The following is a 19,991-nucleotide window of genomic DNA, read 5'->3' as shown; positions in this document are numbered from 1 at the left end:
TAAAACACTAAGAAGTCACATGTACTTAAGTAGTCACGGCTTTTGCCATGAAGCTCAAAATTGAGCTTGGGTGCATCCTGAGATGTTTCTATAGCTTAATTGGAGTCTGCCTGGGGTAAAGTCAGTTGATTGGACATGATTTGTAAAGACACACCTGTCCCACAGTTGACAGAGCACAAACCAAGCATGAAGTCAAAGGAATTGTCTGGAGGCACAAATCTGGGGAAGGGTACAGAAACATTTCTGCTGCTTTCAAGGTCCCAATGAGCACAGTGGTCTCCATCATCTGTAAATGGAAGAAGTTATGATCCACCAGGAGTCATCCTAGTGCTGGCTACCTGTTTAAATTATCAGGGAGATGGTCACTCTGTCAGAGCTCCAGCATTCCTCTGTGGAGAGAGGAGAACCTTCCAGAAGGACAACCATCTCTGCAGCAATCCACCAATCAGGCCTGTATGGTAGAGTGGCCAGACAGAAGCCACTCCTTAGTAAAAGGCACATGGCAGCCCACCTGGAGTTTGACAAAAGGCACCTGAAGGACTCTCAGACCAGGAGAAACAAAACTGGTCTGATGAGACAACGACTGAACTGTTTGGTGTCATGTTTGGAGGAAACCAGGCACCATCCCTACAGTGAAGCATGGTGGTGGCAGCATCATGCTGTGGGGATGTTTTTCAGCAGCAGGAACTGGGAGACTAGTCAGGATTGAGGGAAAGATGAATGCAGCAATGTACAGAGACATCCTGGATGAAAACCTGCTCCAGAGTGCTCTTGACCTCAGACTGGGGTGACGGTTCATCTTTCAGCAGGACAATGACCCTAAGCACACAGCCAAGATATCAAAGGAGTGTCTTCAGGACAACTCTGTGAATGTCCTTGAGTGGCCCAGCCAGAGCCCAGACCTGAATCAGACTGAACATCTCTGGAGAGATCTGAAAATGTCTGTGCACCGACGCTCCACATCCAACCTGATGGAGCTTGAGAGGTGCTGCAAAGAGGAATGGACCAAACTGGTTAAAACATAGGTGCACCAAGCTTGTGGCATCATATTCAAGAAGATTTGAGGCTGGAACTGCTGCCAAAGGAGCATCAACAAAGTATTGAGCAAAGGATGTGAATACTTATGGATGTGTGATTTCTTAGTTTTTTTTTTTTTTTTTTTTTTATCTTTTAATACATTTGCAAAACTTAAAAAAAAAAAAATCTATGTTATTGTGTGTTATGAGTAAAATTTTGAGGGGAAAAATGATTTACTCCATTTTGGAATAAGGCTGTAACATAAAATGTGGAAAAAGTGAAGTGCTGTGAATATTTTGTGGATGCACTGTAAGTGAATGACTCTAATTTGGAAGTTCAGCTTCATGCGGATTTTGGTGGCCAAGTACAGGAAGTCATTGAAAGCAGGGTTTAGTCTTGATTGAGGAAAATCACAAATCCAGACGCTGTGACGTCTCACTCAGCTTCTCAAGTGTGATTAGAATTTTTGTTTGTTTGAGCGCTTGAGCTCAGAATCTTCAGTAAATGATCAGTTTGGTTTAAATACAGTGAATGTAAAGGCTCCAGCATATGAATTACTTACTTTTATTTTCCCTCAGTTCAGTAATCAGTCTTTCACACCCGGTGGAAAGGGTTGTCAAAGAATGAAGGTGATCACCTTGAATAACCTCATTTTGATTTGCATGGGAGAGGTGATTTCAGAATGTTGCTGTGTAAATAGGTGACACGCTGGTCTCAGGATTAGTCGAGGAAAATGTTGAAGTGTTGATGGTATACTACAAGCTCCTGATTAATGGCTGTTTTTGAAAAGCCCTCATTTGTTAATTAATGGTTGCCACCGACTGAGATGTTAAAATTGTTGTTTATCATTGATGATGGATTGGACTTGTCACATGGTCCTTGGTCACAAATGGTCCTTCTTTCCATTTAACAATAATAAGCGAGTCATTTCTTTAAACTGTTTTAGGATGGAGTGTGAATTGGAATATTAAAATGCAAATATTTTATGACACTTTTTTAAATCCTGTAGACAGTGGGCCAGGAGTAAAGACTTTATTATATTTTATTACAATGCTTTAGCAAATTGAAAATGATGATGGAAAGCATATCTTTGTTCAGACAACTAAAAATCTAAAAAACTGAAAGGCATCATGTTGACAATGCATTTGCTGTGAATTTCTGCAAGGGATCTGCAGCTTGCTTTTTGGACTATAGTGACATCATCTCATGAGGTTTTAGGTATGTCATCATGATGTACTTATATCCATCCATCCATCCATTTTCTTCCACTTTATCCGGAGTCGGGTCACGGGGGCAGCAGCTCAAACAAAGCCACCCAGACCTCCCGATCCACACACACCTCCCCTAGCACCTCCGAGGGAACCCCAAGGCGTTCCCAAGCCAGCCGAGAGATATAATCCCTCCAGCGTGTCCTGGGTCTTCCCCGGGGCCTCCTCCCAATGGGACATGCCCGGAACACTTCTCCAACGAGGCGTCCAGGGGGCATCCGGAAAAGATGCCCGAGCCACCTCAACTGACTCCTTTCGACGTGGCGGAGCAGCGGCTCGACTCCGAGCTCCTCCCGAGTGACCGAGCTCCTCACCCTATCTCTAAGGGAGCACCCAGCCACCCTGCAGAGGAAACTCATCTGGGCCGCTTGTACTCGCGATCTCGTTCTTTCGGTCATGAGCCAAATCTCATGACCATAGGTGAGGATCAGAACGTAGATCGATCGGTAAATCGAGAGCTTTGCCCCCCTACTCAGCTCTCTCTTCACCACGACGGTCCGATACAGTGACCGCATCACTGCAGATGCTGCAACGATCCGTCTATTGATCTCACGCTCCATCCGTCCCTCACTCGTGAACAAGATACTTAAATACTTAAACTCCACCAACCAGAAGAGGGCAAAGCACCTTTTTCCGGTCAAGAACCATGGCCTCGGATTTGGAGGTGCTGATTTTCATCCCGGATGCTTCACACTCGGCTGCAAACCGTCCCAGTGCACGCTGAAGGTCCTGATTTGACGAAGCCAACAGAACCACATCGTCCGCAAACAGCAGAGACGAGATTCTGTGGTTCCCAAACCAGACCCCCTCTACACCCTGGCTGCACCTAGAAATTCTGTCCATAAAAATAATGAACAGAACCGGTGACAAAGGGCAGCCCTGGCAGAGGCCAACGTGCACTGGAAACAGGTTTGACTTACTACCAGCAATGCGAACCAAGCTCCTGCTGCGGTCGTACAGGGACCGGATAGCCCTTAGCAAAGGACCCCGGACCACGTACTCCCGGAGCACTCCCCACAGGGTGCCCCGTGGGACACGGTCGAACGCCTTCTCCAGATCCACAAAACACATGTGGACTGGTTGGGCGAACTCCCATGAACCCTCGAGCACCTGATGGAGTGTGTAGAGCTGGTCCAGTGTGCCGCGACCAGGACGAAAACTACACTGCTCCTCCTGAATCCAAGGTTCGACCATTGGTCGAATTCTCCTCTCCAGTACTCTGGAATAGAGCTTACCGGGGAGGCTGAGGAGTGTGATCCCCCTATAGTTGGAACACACCCTCCGGTCCCCCTTCTTAAACAGAGGGACCACCACCCCGGTCTGCCAATCCAGAGGCACTGTCCCCGATCGCCACGCAATGTTGACTTCGGCCTGGGTAATGGATGAGTCCACCTCTGAGTCCCCAGTCTCTGCTTCCTCTTTGGAAGATGTGACAATGGGATTGAGGAGATCCTTGAAGTACTCCTTCCACCGCCCAACAACATCCCCAGTCAGGGTCTATGTAGTGGCTAATTATTTCTTGACCAGTATAAGTTTTCAATCCACCTATGGTTGTGGCAGCATCCTGGAGAATGAGTTTCTGAACAAATAAGACGTCATTACATCACATCTCTGGCATGAAAACATCACTCACATCATTTCATTAATAATGATTTATTGATTAATAAAAGTTTCACCTCACCTCTTCTGCCCTACTTATTGTGGCAATATCTTGGGGAAAAATGTGTTTGACTATATTTTTGACCTTTGACCTATCTTGTCTAAAAATTTACAATCTGGAGCCACTCACCCAAGAAATAGTCTTCCCAAGTTTGGTGAAAATCTTCTCACCCATTTCTGAGTTATTTTGTGTGCAGATAAGTGATACGTGATCACAGTGCTGTGTGTTAGTGCTGGAATCTAGGTAAAAAAAAAAAAAAACATAGACAGACTTGGAGAAAATACTCCAACACAATTCAGTTTTATCCTCAGAGGGTGGCACTTGGTATTTTTTTTGCGGCTGGCCATCTGAAGGCAATTTGAATACAAAAGAACCCCTTTGTGCCTTGAGATGATTCTGTATTATTCAAACACCCATTTTACCATCCCTCGTTATTCGATAAATCCACAGATGTATTATTTAATGTTACACTGGGACCTCTGCCTGACATTACCATTACATTTGTATTCCACGCTCAGCCCACAGATATCTATTTGAGGAGTGGACTCTCCAGAAACCTGCAGTGAATAAAGTCACTGTGCACTGAATGAAGAAGGCTGCTATATATCATCATTGTTGTGTTAAAGCCTCTTTAACATCTCAGATGTAACTTACTGCTTTTTTCCTAATGTTTCTCGAGTTTTTCTGCACATCCATTAACTAAACATTCTGAGTCATTGTGCTTGACACATGAAAACAGTAACTCCATGGAGCTTCAGTGCTGTGGTGCTTTTAGCAGCAGGAGCGGTCGCTGTGTACTGACAGCAAGCAAACCATCAAAGACATTCCCTCTATTATTCCTCCTCACAGAGGACTTTTCAATTTCCATGCCACATGAGGATTGTGTAAGAACAGCACGATAAGAGCTGCATGAAGCCTTCATGGTGGGAGTGTGGATGCATTTAGTCTACGATGAATGACATCTGCAGTTTCAAAGAGATTACATTTTCCTGTTCACCCACAAATACTCTTCATGCAAGATTCAGAGGAAAAAAGTCATTTAAAGTCTGATGTACAACCACAAATCAGAAAAAGCTGGGTTGATATAGAAAATGCAAATATAAAAATAAAAATATGCAGTGATTCTCAAATTTACTTTTGGTTTCTATTTCAGTCTTTCTTTTTTTTCTTTTCTTTTTTTTTTGGTCTTGTCAGGAAAAAAAAAAGTCAGAATGCAAAAGTATTTAGCAGTTTTTGATGTTGCCTTGCCTTCTCACAACACTTTAGACATTTTAACTTTGAGAATACCAAACAATGAAGCGTTTCAGGTGTTACTTTTGCCCAGTTCTTCCTGCAAACATGTCTTTAAGGTGTGTAACAGTACAGGGTCACTGTTTCATATCAAACAGGAAGAGAGTGCAGACAGGCCAGTCCAGTACCCAGAGCTGATAACATTCTGGATGGTTGTTTTCATCGTTTGTCTGGAACATATATTTCTCCAGAAAAGATCTGGAATATTGATTATTCAATATACCATAACACATTTCTACTGTGCAGTTGTCCGACTGGAGAAGTGTGTATTGCTTCTGGACAAAAGGCTCCTTTGTTGTACCATAAAGTTTTAAGTGGCATTTGTGAATGTAACTCCACATTGTAGTGTTTAACAAAGGTTCCCAAAAGTAATCCTGTCCCATGTGGTTATATCAGATATTGATGAATGATTGTTCTTGATGCAGTGCCTATGAGAAATCTTCATAGTGATGACATCATCAGGAGCTGACTTCCCGTCCCTGACTAACTTTTCCCTTCATATTTTTCCAGCATTGTTTGATGTTTGTCATCTCTCTGAACATGTACCTTAATAATGTTCCTTTTTCCCGTGTTCCATGAGTAAATGCAGAAAAACACACACACATAAAATGAACTCATTTGATACACTCACAATTTCTGTCAGCCATGGCACAAACAGAGCAGGACACAAATGCAAAACTCTCACAGGCAGACTGGTGTAAGAGAAAGGTTTAATTTAACAAGCAGGGATTTGGTACACGGGAGGTACAGCAGCAAAGCAAAGGTACAGACAGACGCGAGGCTGAGGCTTGGTCCAAAAAACAGGCTGAGGTCAAAAAGCACGGCGTGGAGGAGTTCAGAGGCAAAGACAAGGTCAAGGGAAAGGCAAGGTCAAACACTAGCAGGCAAAAACAAGACGAGGAACAGCTAGAAAGTGAATAACATTCAACAATCGGGCAGTGAGCTGTGAGACTGTGAGGGCTTAAATAACTGGTGGTGTAATTAGTGGAACAAAACGCAGGTGTCAGTGAAAGTTCTGGAAGGGGGCGTGACTAGTGAACAAAGATTATGCATGGGCAAGATAATGGGGAAGGGAGTGCACAAAGTGGAGTGATGTCAGATACAAAGATGCGTGAGCAGGTGCAAGAGTGGGAGTGAATGAAAATGCAAAACAGACAGAATCAAAGTGTGGGAGACAAAGACACAAGGCGGGTACAGGATGTGGAGTGAAACAGAAATAAACACAAAGCTACAACTGAATATAATATTACTGTGAACAGGAACCAAACATGAACATGAGAACTAAACTAAACATGAACTGGCAACACGGACTTGAACAGGAGACATGGAGCAAAATACTAAAACGACATTAAACACAAACTGACTTAAGAAAACAAGGCAGTAAGACAAACCATAAGAAAAAGCAGTGACCAAACAATAACCAGAACAAATCCTGACATAACAGTACAACAAATATTATAACCAAGAGGAACAAGTGATAACTTAATAAACAATGACTGTCATTTCCATTTATTTGTACAAGGACAGCATACAATTACATTATGCTCATCAAGCAGAGATGTTTGTACCAGATTGTAGCTGCAACAGCTAATTTCCATCTGTAGTCCTTGAGGCTCAGGGGGATACACATAGGGCTATAAATATCAATCAATCAATCAACTTTTTTCTTATATAGCGCCAAATCACAACAAACAGTTGCCCCAAGGCGCTCCATATTGCAAGGCAAGGCCATACAATAATTATGAAAAACCCCAATGGTCAAAACGACCCCCTATGAGCAAGCACTTGGCCACAGTGGGAAGGAAAAACTCCCTTTTAACAGGAAGAAACCTCCAGCAGAACCAGGCTCAGGGAGGGGCAGTCTTCTGCTGGGACTGGTTGGGGCTGAGGGAGAGAACCAAGAAAAAGACATGCTGTGGAGGGGAGCAGAGATCGATCACTAATGATTAAATGCAGAGTGGTGCATACAGAGCAAAAAGAGAAAGAAACAGTGCATCATGGGAACCCCCCAGCAGTCTACGTCTATAGCAGCATAACTAAGGGATGTTTCAGGGTCACCTGATCCAGCCCTAACTATAAGCTTTAGCGAAAAGGAAAGTTTTAAGCCTAATCTTAAAAGTAGAGAGGGTGTCTGTCTCCCTGATCTGAATTGGGAGCTGGTTCCACAGGAGAGGAGCCTGAAAGCTGAAGGCTCTGCCTCCCATTCTACTCTTACAAACCCTAGGAACTACAAGTAAGCCTGCAGTCTGAGAGCGAAGCACTCTCAGACTGCGCTCAAATACATCACAAACAACACCTACAAAATATATAATACTAAATTCATAAAATATATAATATTAAATTCATTCTTACATCATTCATTTCTAAAATACTGTGCCATATCAAAACGTTTAAAACAATCATTTATAATTCATCCCTGTCACTCATAACATGCAGCATCAAAACATCAAAATTATCAAGACATTCATAAATTATCTAAACCTCTCAATTACTGTACAATATTAAAACACTTGTAAAAGATATTCACCCTTCATACCGTTCATCTCTCAATTTCTATATAGAATCAGAACACTTATTACACATGTTCAGTGTTACCTTTAGCAGTGCTATATATTTAGTGCCTACATCTTTGGTTTTGAAGAAGCCATGATTTTACCTTTTACAGAAAATGTCTTAAAGTCTGGTTGTGTTTTTATTTCTTCTGATAATATGTTCCACTTCTTTGTGGCTCTGTAAGAAAATGTCAATTGTGCAAATGCAGTCTTACATTTGGGAATGGTGCACTGCCTCTGAGTGGTTGCTCTTGTTACCCTTGTTGTTGTATCAGAGGACAGGTGAATGAAGTTCTCGAGAGGTGGCGGAGCTTGATTATGAACTATTTTGTATACTATTTGAACCTCATGGAAAAAGGTCAAATTTTCAAAGCTGAGCATAGCATATTTGCTCAAAATATGACAATGATGATATTGAATACTTTTTTGATCAAGGATTTTAAGAGCCCTTTTATACAGGGACTCCAAAGGTCTTAACGTTGTTGGATTTGCTTGAGCCCAACTTGTTATACAGTAAGTAAAATGAGGTGTTATCATTGCATTTAGAAAGCATTTTGCAGCCTGTTGTTAATGTGTTTCTTATACTTTTAAAAGTAACTAAATTAAATTTCAAAGTGTTTGAGATCTTTTTTATATGCTTCTTAAAACTAAGAGTTGAATCTAATGTAAGCCCTAAATATTTGAACTCAGTTACATTTTTTATAATTTGATCATTGATAATAATATTTGGATATACTGTTGTTTTATTCTTAATAGTGAAATACATGGCTGCTGTTTTTTTCCAAGTTTAATGTTAGACAGGATTCCTGAAGCCAGGTAGAAACTCTTCCCATGGCTATAGTTAATTTGCTCACAACCTCAGTCATATTTGTTCCGTGTGTGTATATTATTGTATCGTCTGCGTACATTTGTATGCTCACATTGTCACATACTGAAGGTAAATCATCTATATATAAAGAAAATAATGCCGGGCCCAGAATTGACCTTGTGGTAAACCTATATTGCACAGTTTTAGCTCAGATACTACATTATTAATTCGGACACATTGATTTCGTCCTGATAAATAAGATTTTAACCAACTGTTTTCTGATAGTTTGAATCTTTGTCATTCTGAATAGAGAAGTTCATGATTTATGGTATTGAACTTTCTGCGTAAGTCTAAGAAAATTGCTCCAACTCCTCCTTTGTCTAAATTTGATTTTATGTTTTCCAAGAGATAGCTACAGGCTGTATCTGTAGAATGGTACTTTCTAAAACCAAACTGCATAGGATGTAACAACGCATTTGATTCTAGATGGTCAATTATTTGCCTGGACACTACCTTTTCTATGATTTTGGAAAATATTGGAAGAATGCTAATCGGTCTATAATTTTCCATTTCTTGTTTTGTGTATAGAAATTATTGCTGCAATTATCATTTTATCTGGGAAAGATATTTGTTCAATTGAAAGATTCGTTAACCTTGTTAGTGGTTTGATTAAGTATTCATAATTTTTTTTTAATGAGTGCAGAGTCTATTCCATAGATGTCTTTGCTTTTTGAATTTGTCAGAGAAACAAAATTTTTTTTTACCTGAAATTCATTAGTTAAGCATAGGTTCAATTTTGGGTTATCTGTTATTAGTCTTTTTTGGGGGGGGATACACTGGAGTGAATTTTTGGCTAAGTTCATATATAGAATTGATAAAATATGTGTTAAAATTATTTGCAATACTTACGCTATCATTAAAAATTTCATTACAACATTTAATTTGTGTAATTTCACATTTTTGATGATCTTTGCCCATCAATTTATTGAGTGTTTCCCATAAGGCTTTATTATTGCCTTTTGCTTTTTTTTTATTTTATTTAGAAAAAAATTCGCTTTAGCTTTCCTGAGTTCTGATGTTACTTTGTTCCTCATCCCTTTAAATACTATGTGATCTGTATTCCGGCCTGATTTTTAAAATTTTTTAACGCCATATCTCTAATTTTCATCATTTGCCTCAAGGTCTCATTTAACCAGGGTATAAAATGCTTTTTATCTTTTATTGGTACTGTCTTCCTGTATTTAGACAATATGTCTTGGATTGTACTTATTATTTGATTTGCCACGTCTTCACAATCGGGTCCTACAATTTTTCCATCCCAGTTAATCAGCCCAAGATCATTTTCCAAAGGTTCTAAGTTTCTTTTTGGAATAATATCTACACATTTTACCTTTATTTCTCTATTTTGATTTTTAGTCCTAAATCGGGATAATTTACGTGCAACTAATGTAAGATTGTGGTCAGACATTTGTTATATGTCGGACGCAGCCCGGAGAACCGACCAGCGTTTGAAGGACCCAGTATGAAATAAGCAGAGCACGGTACAAAGGCTAACTGAATTTAATACATAACAGTGATGTGATACAAAAACAACAAAAGAGTGTGTGGTCTGGCGTGGTGGTGATACGGTGCGCTCCCAGCAGCGCTAACGGTCCGGAGCCAGAAGCCGTTCGGACCCAAGGACCCCGCCGACACCCCCCAGGTGGCCGCAACAAACCGAGTCTGTGAAAGAAGGAACCATTATGTGAGTCCACACTCTACACACAGAGAGAACACTTAAAGGTGTACAAACAGCAAACACTTCCTGGCTTAATTACTAATCAGCTTCCCAACCTGCAGGCATGGAACATCCAGTTCACAAAACTCCACTGCAGTGGAAGCCGATACATGACTAACGTACAGCTCAATATAATAAGGTGTGAGGGACACCACATTTACTGACTGTATAAACGTTAGTCACAAAATCTAACGTACCTCAGGAAGTGTGCTGACGAGCGTGAGACCTCACCCCCTCCTCTTTCACAGACCGTGCATCAAACCCTGGACGTTCTCTGCATCCACTGATGATGAGATGGCTCCCGAGACGACGATCTCACCCGTCTGGTCACAAGGTTGAGTCTCTGGCAAATACACACTGTATACTCCAGTCTTAAATGCCACCATGTTCCAATCCATATAGATGCACCACAGCTGTGAGTCCTGACGAGCCGCAGGTGATCAGGGTGAGGTCCTGATAACCTCAGCAACACAGCCACTCAGTCCCAAATGCAAGCCACCTGGAAGGAAAAACAAAAGACAGAAACAAAAAGGCAGCCAGGCCCCCCAGCCATACAACAACATTCCAGTTATTAAATTGTATGTTTTAGAGATACGGTCTACTTTATTACTAAGAATTAAATCCAGTAACGTTTGTGATTTATTGGTGATTCGGGTAGGCTTATTGATTAATTGTGACAGTTGATATTTAATGCACATGTCACTCAATTTCTTTCTTGTTTTTTGTCCATCCAATTTAAGTTGAAAACCCCCAAAAGGATCATTTCTTTTGCACTATAACTTTTTAACAATTGACCCAGGTCATCATAGAAATCTTCCTTAGCGGACGGTGGTCTGTAGAGGACAAATACAAGAAAAGACATTTCAGGTGATAATGTAAATTTTACACCAATACACTCTAAATTGTTGTTGGGTAAGTCCAGTTGTTCACATTGCAAATATTCTTTGACATATATCATAACCCCTCCACCTTTGCAATTTATTCTATCGTTTCTATATATTTTGTATCCAGGTACTATTATGTGACTTAAGGGGGAGTGAGGTTTTAGCCAGGTCTCCGAGAGACACAAATTTGAGTCCGACAGAAGATGTTGAAACTGTTCCGCTTTTGAAAATATACTTCTAATATTTCTGTGCCCCCCAAATATGCCCTTTGGTTTTAACGTTCGATCCCATAAAACCCTGGCATGATTAACAGTTTGAAATAACTTTGTTGCTTTCTGTTTTGTAGTCGCTATATGCATATTTTTAACGTCCTGATTTATTTTCTTACTGGCCTGAATCGGTGTATGCAATCCACTATTGACGGTGGGATGACTGAAAACTACTAGAACAGAACGAAAGGCCAAAGTAAAAAGTGACAAAGAAAACAAAGTGACAAATCAAAACAGAACAGAGAATAACCATATGATGAAAATGAAATAACTAGTGAATCATAACAAAAAGAACAAAGTGAGAAGAAAAACATGACAGAATAAATCCTGATGAAAATAAATATTAATAAATCAAAGCTGAACCAGACGGGAAACAACAAACAAAGGGGGGAAACAAGGGCTCAGTGCCCTGACCTGGCCCGATCCCTGACAATTTCTGACTAAGTTCATGTAAAGTCATTGCCGTGTTAAGAAAGCAGAAGACTGTGTGATGTTCCAGTGTAAGTAACAGATACAGATTTTTAATCCAGCCTTTTTCCTTTCATCCCTATTTTTAATTGTCCGTCTTTACTGTCCCTAACATGTCCTTTGTTGACCTTAAAGATCTTTTTCTCTGAAGATGGAGAGGGACTCCTGTATCGAGAGCTGCTGTCATTGATTAAAGATTCTAATCCCTGCTGATCAGTTCCCATTATCAAAGAGACACGTTTTCATCCCTATTTACACCAGTTTGTCTGACCAGATTGAGTCTAATCCTTTTAGGCATTGCCATTAATGAGAATTGCAAGTTGTGGCTTGTTTGACCTTTTGGCGGCTGCGTGGTAAACACTTTGCACAGGAGCTGCTGTGGAACATCTCGTCTCATCATCACGGAGGAGGACGGCAGTGACGCCAATATCAATCAATCAATCAATCAACTTGTTTCTTATATAGCGCCAAATCACAACAAACAGTTGCCCCAAGGCGCTCAAATGGTCCTGAAACAGTCTGTTTTCCTCTTCTCTCCGCTCTAATTTAAAAAAAAAAGATCTGGATGACCAAAAAAAACCCCACCAGACTGTTAACAAGTTCAGATTTTATTCATGTCCGACCTTTGAGGGCAGAGTCTTAGTGGAAAAGAAACATTTCATATTCTATAAGTTGCCATAGTTACAATAGTGCTCTAAAAGCTGAAACTTCCATTTGGATATTTCTTTCTGCACAAACCATCTACTCATCGGTGAGTCGGGTGATGAAGGCTGTTCGTCGCTTTGCCTGTGTGCCAGAGTGCAATTTAGCAAGACACTGAACCCCAAATTTCTCAGGTCTGATATTAAAATCTGCACCCGGGTCTGCAGGTGATCCACCTGCCTCAAAACCATGGTGACTGGAACAGCCTGTGTGTCCAGATGTGGAGTGATTATTTCCTTCGACTGAGGAAAGCTGCCAGCTCTCCTCCATTAGATCTTTGTGTCTAATGATCCAAATCACTACACTGCAAAAAAGAGGTGTTTAAAAACAAAATAAAACCCTAAATGTGAGGAAAAAGGTACTCAAAAAAAAAAATGAAATGATCTGTCATGCAGCAAGATCATTTCACTTGACAAGATTCTTGAATTAAGATTGTTAAATCTAGAAATAAGCATGTTGAACACTTAAAATAAGAAATTAAGTCTTAAGATAAATTATCTAACACTTTTAAATGTGTTTTTTTTTTTCTTGGTAAGAGCCAAATCATTTGCAGTGTACCAGAATTAAATCAACTATTTCCTTATTGCAGGTGCACCTATAGACCAAATGTCATCAGAATCTGCCAGCCCCTTTTGGGAAACTGTCCAAGGGTCAATTTGATACCAGAACAAAGGTCAAGGGTCATCCTCTGTGGCAACATCTATATATAATTTCAAATGATTTTGAAGATGAATTTGTTGCTATAAATCAAACTATGAGATGGATTTTCAGCCTACATGAGATACACTATTTTAATACTCAACAATATATAAAAATAATTAAACATTATAAAACAGCACTCTTTCCAGTACACATCTCCTTCAAGAACCACTCCTAAATTTTCCATTGCACTAATCTGAATCATGTCGCAATTGTATGCAATTAGTTGTGTGGCACATCAGCCATTATTTAAAAATAAAATTTTAATAAATAAAATCACAAGTACTCATCAGGCAATAATTAACTCTCAGATCCTCATCAACATCTGGATTCCTCTTAAATCAACCAGTATTTTTCTGTTGCTGCAAAAAACAAGAGGAAAAAACTTTATGTCCTTTCAAGTCATCCTGCTACCAAGAAAATAAGACGAGGTACAGCGTTCGTAATAATCCAGATGATCATTTGCACAAAGTGAAACTATTTACTTATTTCTTTCCTCGTGTCTCTGATAAGCCATGTGGAGACCACACTGCAACACACCAGTCGTTGCCATGGGAACTGCTAATCATCCTCTTACCTTTTGCACCCCAAACTTGAGCAAAATTTATTAGTTGCTGCCCCGGACATGTCTGTGAGACGCTGCAATCACATCATTTATCTGTTCAAGCTGGAGTCACTTGATATTTTCCTCTGAAAACATGTGGATAGACAGTAAAGTTGGCCTGCATACCTCCCATGGCTGTGCGGGCGGAGTAAAATGACATATATACGCTATATCTTCTCAAAATTAAATTACAGTTATCAGCACCATCATTTATGACCTTTCACATTGAAACCACATGTAGTTTCAAGAAAATAACAGTTCTGCTGCAGCTTTTCGCAAAACTCTGTTAGAAAATCTGACAAATGAGTCCAACTCAAGCAGTTTGAGGAAGCTGATTACCTCAAACAGATTAATTAATAATAATAATTAATAACAGATTTAATTAATAGCCACGGCCTTTTTTTTTTAAAGAGAATTAATGTTAACACTAGAACTACCAGAGTGGTGCCAAATGGCGGCTGTGAACAGCCCAGCTTGTCACCAGGGTTATGTAAATGAGGTCGTTACACTCTACTCAGCGGGGGTTAGGGAGGAGGACAGGAAGGAATGCCAAAGAGACCCACTCCTCAAAAAGACCAGATAGTCTGAGCCATGTCAAAAACACAGCGTCTGGCCAACATCATGTTCCTGAATGTACAGTGTACTTTCACACAACCCACGACCCTTATTGGATTTCCATCTAATAAATATACGTAGACCCAACTCAAAAAAAGCACATCCATGCAAGATAATTTAATTGTGCTTAGTTTGGACTGCATATATCCAAATCCAATCCAATGATTGAATTTTTTGAGGGTGCAGGTGGTGCATGCTTGGCCCCGGCGGCTGGGTTAATTGGGCTCTCCCCTCACCTCCAGTGTTGGGACCATGGCCCTGAGGGATGCTCCGGGGGGCTGGCCCTTGCTCTGGTGGGTGTACCTGGATGGGGCATTTGGTCCACTCACCCCTGGGGTGTTAGACTGTTTGGTGGTGTGACTGTGGTTGATGTCCTCCATCTTGTGCTTGTGGGGCTGTTTCCTCCCATGTGTACTGACCTTAGGTCCACTCGTTCTTTGGGTAGCTGGTCTGCAGTACCTGTGGCTACTCTTTACCCTCAGGTGGGTATTGGCCCCTTGTCTGTGCATACCTTCTCTCATAGGTGCACTGTGGGTTCTCCAGAACTTACTGTGGCCGTGTTTGGGTTTTGAGGCTACGTGGCTTTGGTGCTCAGTAGTCCACATCATCACACATCTTTTACACTCTGCACGCGGACCCACACATGTCCACATTTATATAAGTCACTCCTGCACACATAATGTGGTTACTGCTGCCAGCCTGTCCACCTCAGCTATCAAGCATGGCCTGTCTCATGTCTCTGTCCTGTCCTTGTTAGCATTTTAGTTGATGTCTCATACAGGATTTGGTTTGCAGATTTCACAGTCATTGTCACTGTTTGTTTAACTGTGGTCACCCCTTTAATTAATGACTGTTTTCCATCAGTGGGGCAAATAATCACAGGACTTCTGCTTGTAGAATTATTTTATTACATGCACCTGCAGAGCTGCTCACAGCATAGACATTTAAAAAAGACAACAGAAGCTTTTACCAGCCGTAAACAGTCAACAATCATTTGAAAAGGCACACAGCAAGTTGAAATGCACTGCACAACGCAACCTACCTGGTACATAAAAAATACAACTTATTACAGTTACAACTGCACTTACTACTGCAATTACTGCACAGAGATGTTACTTTATGACATCGAATTCATATTTCAGAGAGAAAAATACTGCATGACTGGCTGCAATAAGGCAATCCATTAAACACCATAGAAACACCAGTGTTCATGCAAGAGGATTGACGCAACTCAGCCTGAGTGACAAAAAAGACCTGAGTGAAACAATAATGCAGGGGTCTCAAACCCAATCACAACAGAAAGTAAAGTACAATTAAAAAAAAAAAACTACTTCCTCCTTGCAGAGACAGGGAATGACTGCACTGAAATTGAAAAGCAGTAAACTGCCCAAGTGTTTGTGTTGCAGGTCAGACTTCAGGTTCAGAAAAGGACATTTAGGTGTCAGGTACCTGAGTGCTGGTAGATTTTAGCGAATGTGTTTATGTTGACCAGTTAACATAGTTAGGTGATGCCACTTTTTTTTTATCAACTCCAGTCATATTAAAACATTAACCGTTGAGTTCCTACCTCACCTTTGATGATTGCATAACTGAATGACATATGTTTGTAGCCATGTTGGGGTTCAAACACCAGATTGCTTGAACACGAGACCAAGGCTCTTGTCAGGTCAGTCAAAGGAGAATTCCCCACTAGCTGAGCCAGTAGAAACATCTCTTCAATCTGGACTTCACCTTGTTACAACTGCTTCATTTGCAAGAAATTACGTATTTTATAAATAAAGTCAGTTTTAGAAGTAAATCCACAAGAAGCTGTGCCAAGAGTTAAACCTTTTTGTTAGCAAAGCAAATCATTGGGAAAAAAAATATAGCTGTTTAAATCAGGGGTGCACTGATATTTTGGATCAGGATCAGTATTGGTCCCAGTGTTCTATTGCACATCTGAGTCATGTTGTGGTGATGCATGGTTTCTTTTAGGGGAGCAGAACACTGAATAGGTCATTAGTTAACTGAGTGGTTACTTTATATTACGAGGGACCATCAGCTTCAACATTTTGGCCATGTGGCGCATTTCTCAATGCATGATCCAGCACATGATGCCTGATTGTTGAGTAGCCCAATGGCTGGAGAAAACCAAGGGGCCAAGCTTCACGTAGCTGCAGCAGATAGCTGGTTAGTTTAGTGATGTGGGGCTAGACTGGGTGTGTGCCTGGGTGGTTGTCATGGGGAGGGTCCACTGTTCCTAACCTCTTTATATTATTTGATGGTGTATAATAGTACTAGGACTATGGGATCTTGGGACAAGTGGCCCATAGGACTAATGGGAAGTTCCAGGTTAAGATCCATGACTAAAAGTGGTTACATGGTGTTGTGGATGTGGCAAAGCATGGCAGCAGTGCATGTTCCCAAACTTGATTTTCAGATGCCCCCAGTTGCTTGAGATCACCACAGTGGATCTACTTTGGGAAATGGCACATGTTTTACCCCAGATGTCCTTCCTGATGCAACTCCAGTTGCACATGAAGAAACCTGCTCACTGCTTCTGGCACTTCCAAGTGGTCTACTGGACAAGTACTAACTAGGACCTACTCTGTTTCATTTCTGAAATCTGATGAGATCAGGTACATTCAGATTGTAATGGCTTCTTTTACAGTAAGATTTTGAAAATGGGATTTCATTCAAACAACACAGTTATCAAAAGGTGAGAGCAGCATTCAGAGGCTACATGCACCAGGGTTTGTGACACACTAACAATTTCAAATAATACTGCTGGGTTGTTTTTGGGCTCGCGCCTTTGAGTGGTTTCATGCTATTTCAGCATGAGTGTGTGTAAGCAGGAAAGTATTTCACACAGAACATTTTCAAAAACAAGAAAAACAAAATTTCCAATCATTGCTGTGTCCCACTTTGTTTGGCTTCACTTACATTTAACAGCAAACTAACTTTTCACAACTTTCCAAACACGATAAAACAGCCTGTTAGCGGCAGCATGGATTAACGCGTTACACAGCAGATTATAAAACAACAACAGTAGATTTTACTTCTGTTGTAAAGACTTTACCTGGATGAAGCACATAAACAGAACAATGACTGAAAGCTGGCATGTTACTTACATGATTTTTGTTTTCTTAACATTGCAGTTGTGTGTATTTCACAAAACAAATTTTTAAAAATTATTTATCCAATTTACTGATTGGGTCCTTTGTCATCCTTCAAATCTGATGAACATTGGTGATGTTCAATTTTGGAAACTCTTCCAAGTGTTACGAGTGTTGAACGTTATTAAAGCAGCAATAATATTTAGAACACCAACGGAACCCATTACAATGTTTTAACTGGAGCAAGGCCATGCCCAAAAGGTGCACTTTCAATGTTCAGTAAAATGTCAGTTTATATCTATTAGTATTGTTTATCTAAAAAATAACTTTTAAAAAATTTACATTTTAAATGTGGGAAGAAGTTATTTTAAGGCCACATTTTATTTAAAAAAATTCTAAACCTATGAAGGAGGCCTTGTATTTTCTTATGAGCCACATGTGGTCCCTAGGCCCACTCTTTGAGACCCGTGCTGTAATGGAACAGGAAAACGAAAAGTGTGAAAGCAAAAATGAACATAATACTAAGGTATCAAGGAAACAACAAAAAACAGTGAAAAAATACAGCCACTTAAGACAACATGATCAACCACTGTTCACATGATTAAACAGCACAAGATTAATACACCCAGGTTTTTTGTTTTACAACTTTAAACCTTGTTTAGGCACTTGTGGTGAACAAACTGTCAGTGCGACGGAACTAACAGAGCAGAAGAGGACTGCTGATCCTGTCCATATTCGTCACATCTAAGATGTTACCTCCACCAAGTAGATTACACATTCACCCCAAATTCCTTAAATCCTTTTTCCTGTTTGTTTTTTGTTTTTTTACACCAATACAGGATTACTCAAAATCAAATGGCACAATTTGGCCAGAAGGTTACACCTAACCTGGAATAAAACAAACAAAAATGAATGAATAAATAAAATAAAATTCTGAAAAGGAGTGAATTTGTTTAGTTTTACAAAATTATAGCAAAGGAAGGATGCTTTCATATATATATATATATATATATGTGTGTGTGTGTGTGTGTGTATATGTGTGTGTGTGTGTGTGTGTGTGTGTTAAGATTGGCTGTTTGGGACCTTGGCAGAGGTATGCACCCACCCTGCTCAGTGTGCCGCTCTCGTTGGAGCAACTTCACACAGAATGTGTCTCTTTGTCCCAGATTGATCTGCTTCAGTGCAGCTTCTTGTTCTGACTTTAACACCAAGTTAACACTCAAGTCTTTCATCTCCAACTGTAAATGGTCATCAAAACATTCTGATCGTATCTTTCTGAACTTTTCCGCATCAAACTCTATTGTGTCAATGTTTACAGTGTGTTTGAACAATAACAGGTGAAGTTGCTCATAAACTTTAAGTTTCTTAAATATTTATTACAGCTACTCTAAAACTTCAGTTCTCTTTATAATTTTATTATTTGTTAATTTTAGAATTAATGTAGATGAGATACTCATTATCAATTATCAGGGAACTACTTTTTGCTCAGGAATTCATCAAGCACGTCGGCCGCAGGCGCGTACTAACACAGAATCCCCAGAAACTGGACAGTTGTTCAGCCATAACGAGAGCGTCCACTTTTAGCTTGTCATAAGATAAGCTAGTGGCGCTTGTGAGAGTGCGGTATGCACACTGATCAGTGCCCTTGTATTTCCTTCTGATTAAAAAAAAAAAAAACTAAAATTATGCACTTAAAACTTCTATGAGACACACACTGCCAGTGGGATCAACATTCATAGAGGCCCACCAAAGCCACATATTTGTTAATTTGATCAACTCTTAATATACATAGTATTTTCTTCATATTTTGCATATTTTCTGCAAAATGGCAAAAATCTATAACATGCTCACAAGTGATTAAAAAAGAATGGCAATGATGTTTAAAAATACTCAAATTTGTTGTTTTTTTTTCATGGAATATTTTTGTGTCACGATACAATCAGTCCAGAAAAAAAAAAAAAAAAAAATCCAAACATAAAAACACAGGAGCTATTTTGCAATATTTTGTCACATGGTTTTCTCAGACGATGACGGTAAGTGGTCCAGCATGCTACAAACTTAATGCTCATTACTACGACATGCAAACCAGTGGCACAAAGGCCGGTTTTGGCCACTGCGTGGTTGCATGCCAGTCCCATCTTGGCAGACGCTGTGGGCAGTGCTACGTACAGTACCAGAAAGCCCAGCGTAGAAGAAGACACCTGGCGTGTAAACATTTTTTCAGCTTGTTAGCATAGCTTAGTATCTGAGCTCTCCCAGGACAACATTTGACCGTGTGTCCTG

The 19,991-nt window shown here is 40.2% G+C and overlaps 1 long non-coding RNA gene across 1 annotated transcript; it reads right to left on the bottom strand.

The window, feature by feature from the left end:
- Positions 1 to 6,582: 6,582 nt before the first annotated feature.
- On the bottom strand, positions 6,583 to 19,556 carry LOC117513110. The gene is made up of 3 exons (XR_004561461.1): positions 19,424 to 19,556; positions 18,224 to 18,229; positions 6,583 to 6,594 (listed from the first exon to the last, which is right to left on the bottom strand). It is a non-coding gene; the product is annotated as an uncharacterized LOC117513110 (long non-coding RNA).
- Positions 19,557 to 19,991: the final 435 nt, after the last annotated feature.

Source organism: Thalassophryne amazonica, chromosome 6 (genome assembly GCF_902500255.1).
Source record: "Thalassophryne amazonica chromosome 6, fThaAma1.1, whole genome shotgun sequence".
Taxonomy (NCBI): Eukaryota; Metazoa; Chordata; class Actinopteri; order Batrachoidiformes; family Batrachoididae; genus Thalassophryne; species Thalassophryne amazonica.
The sequence above is the reverse complement of the archived record's forward strand: the minus strand, read 5'-3'. Positions and strand labels throughout refer to the sequence as shown.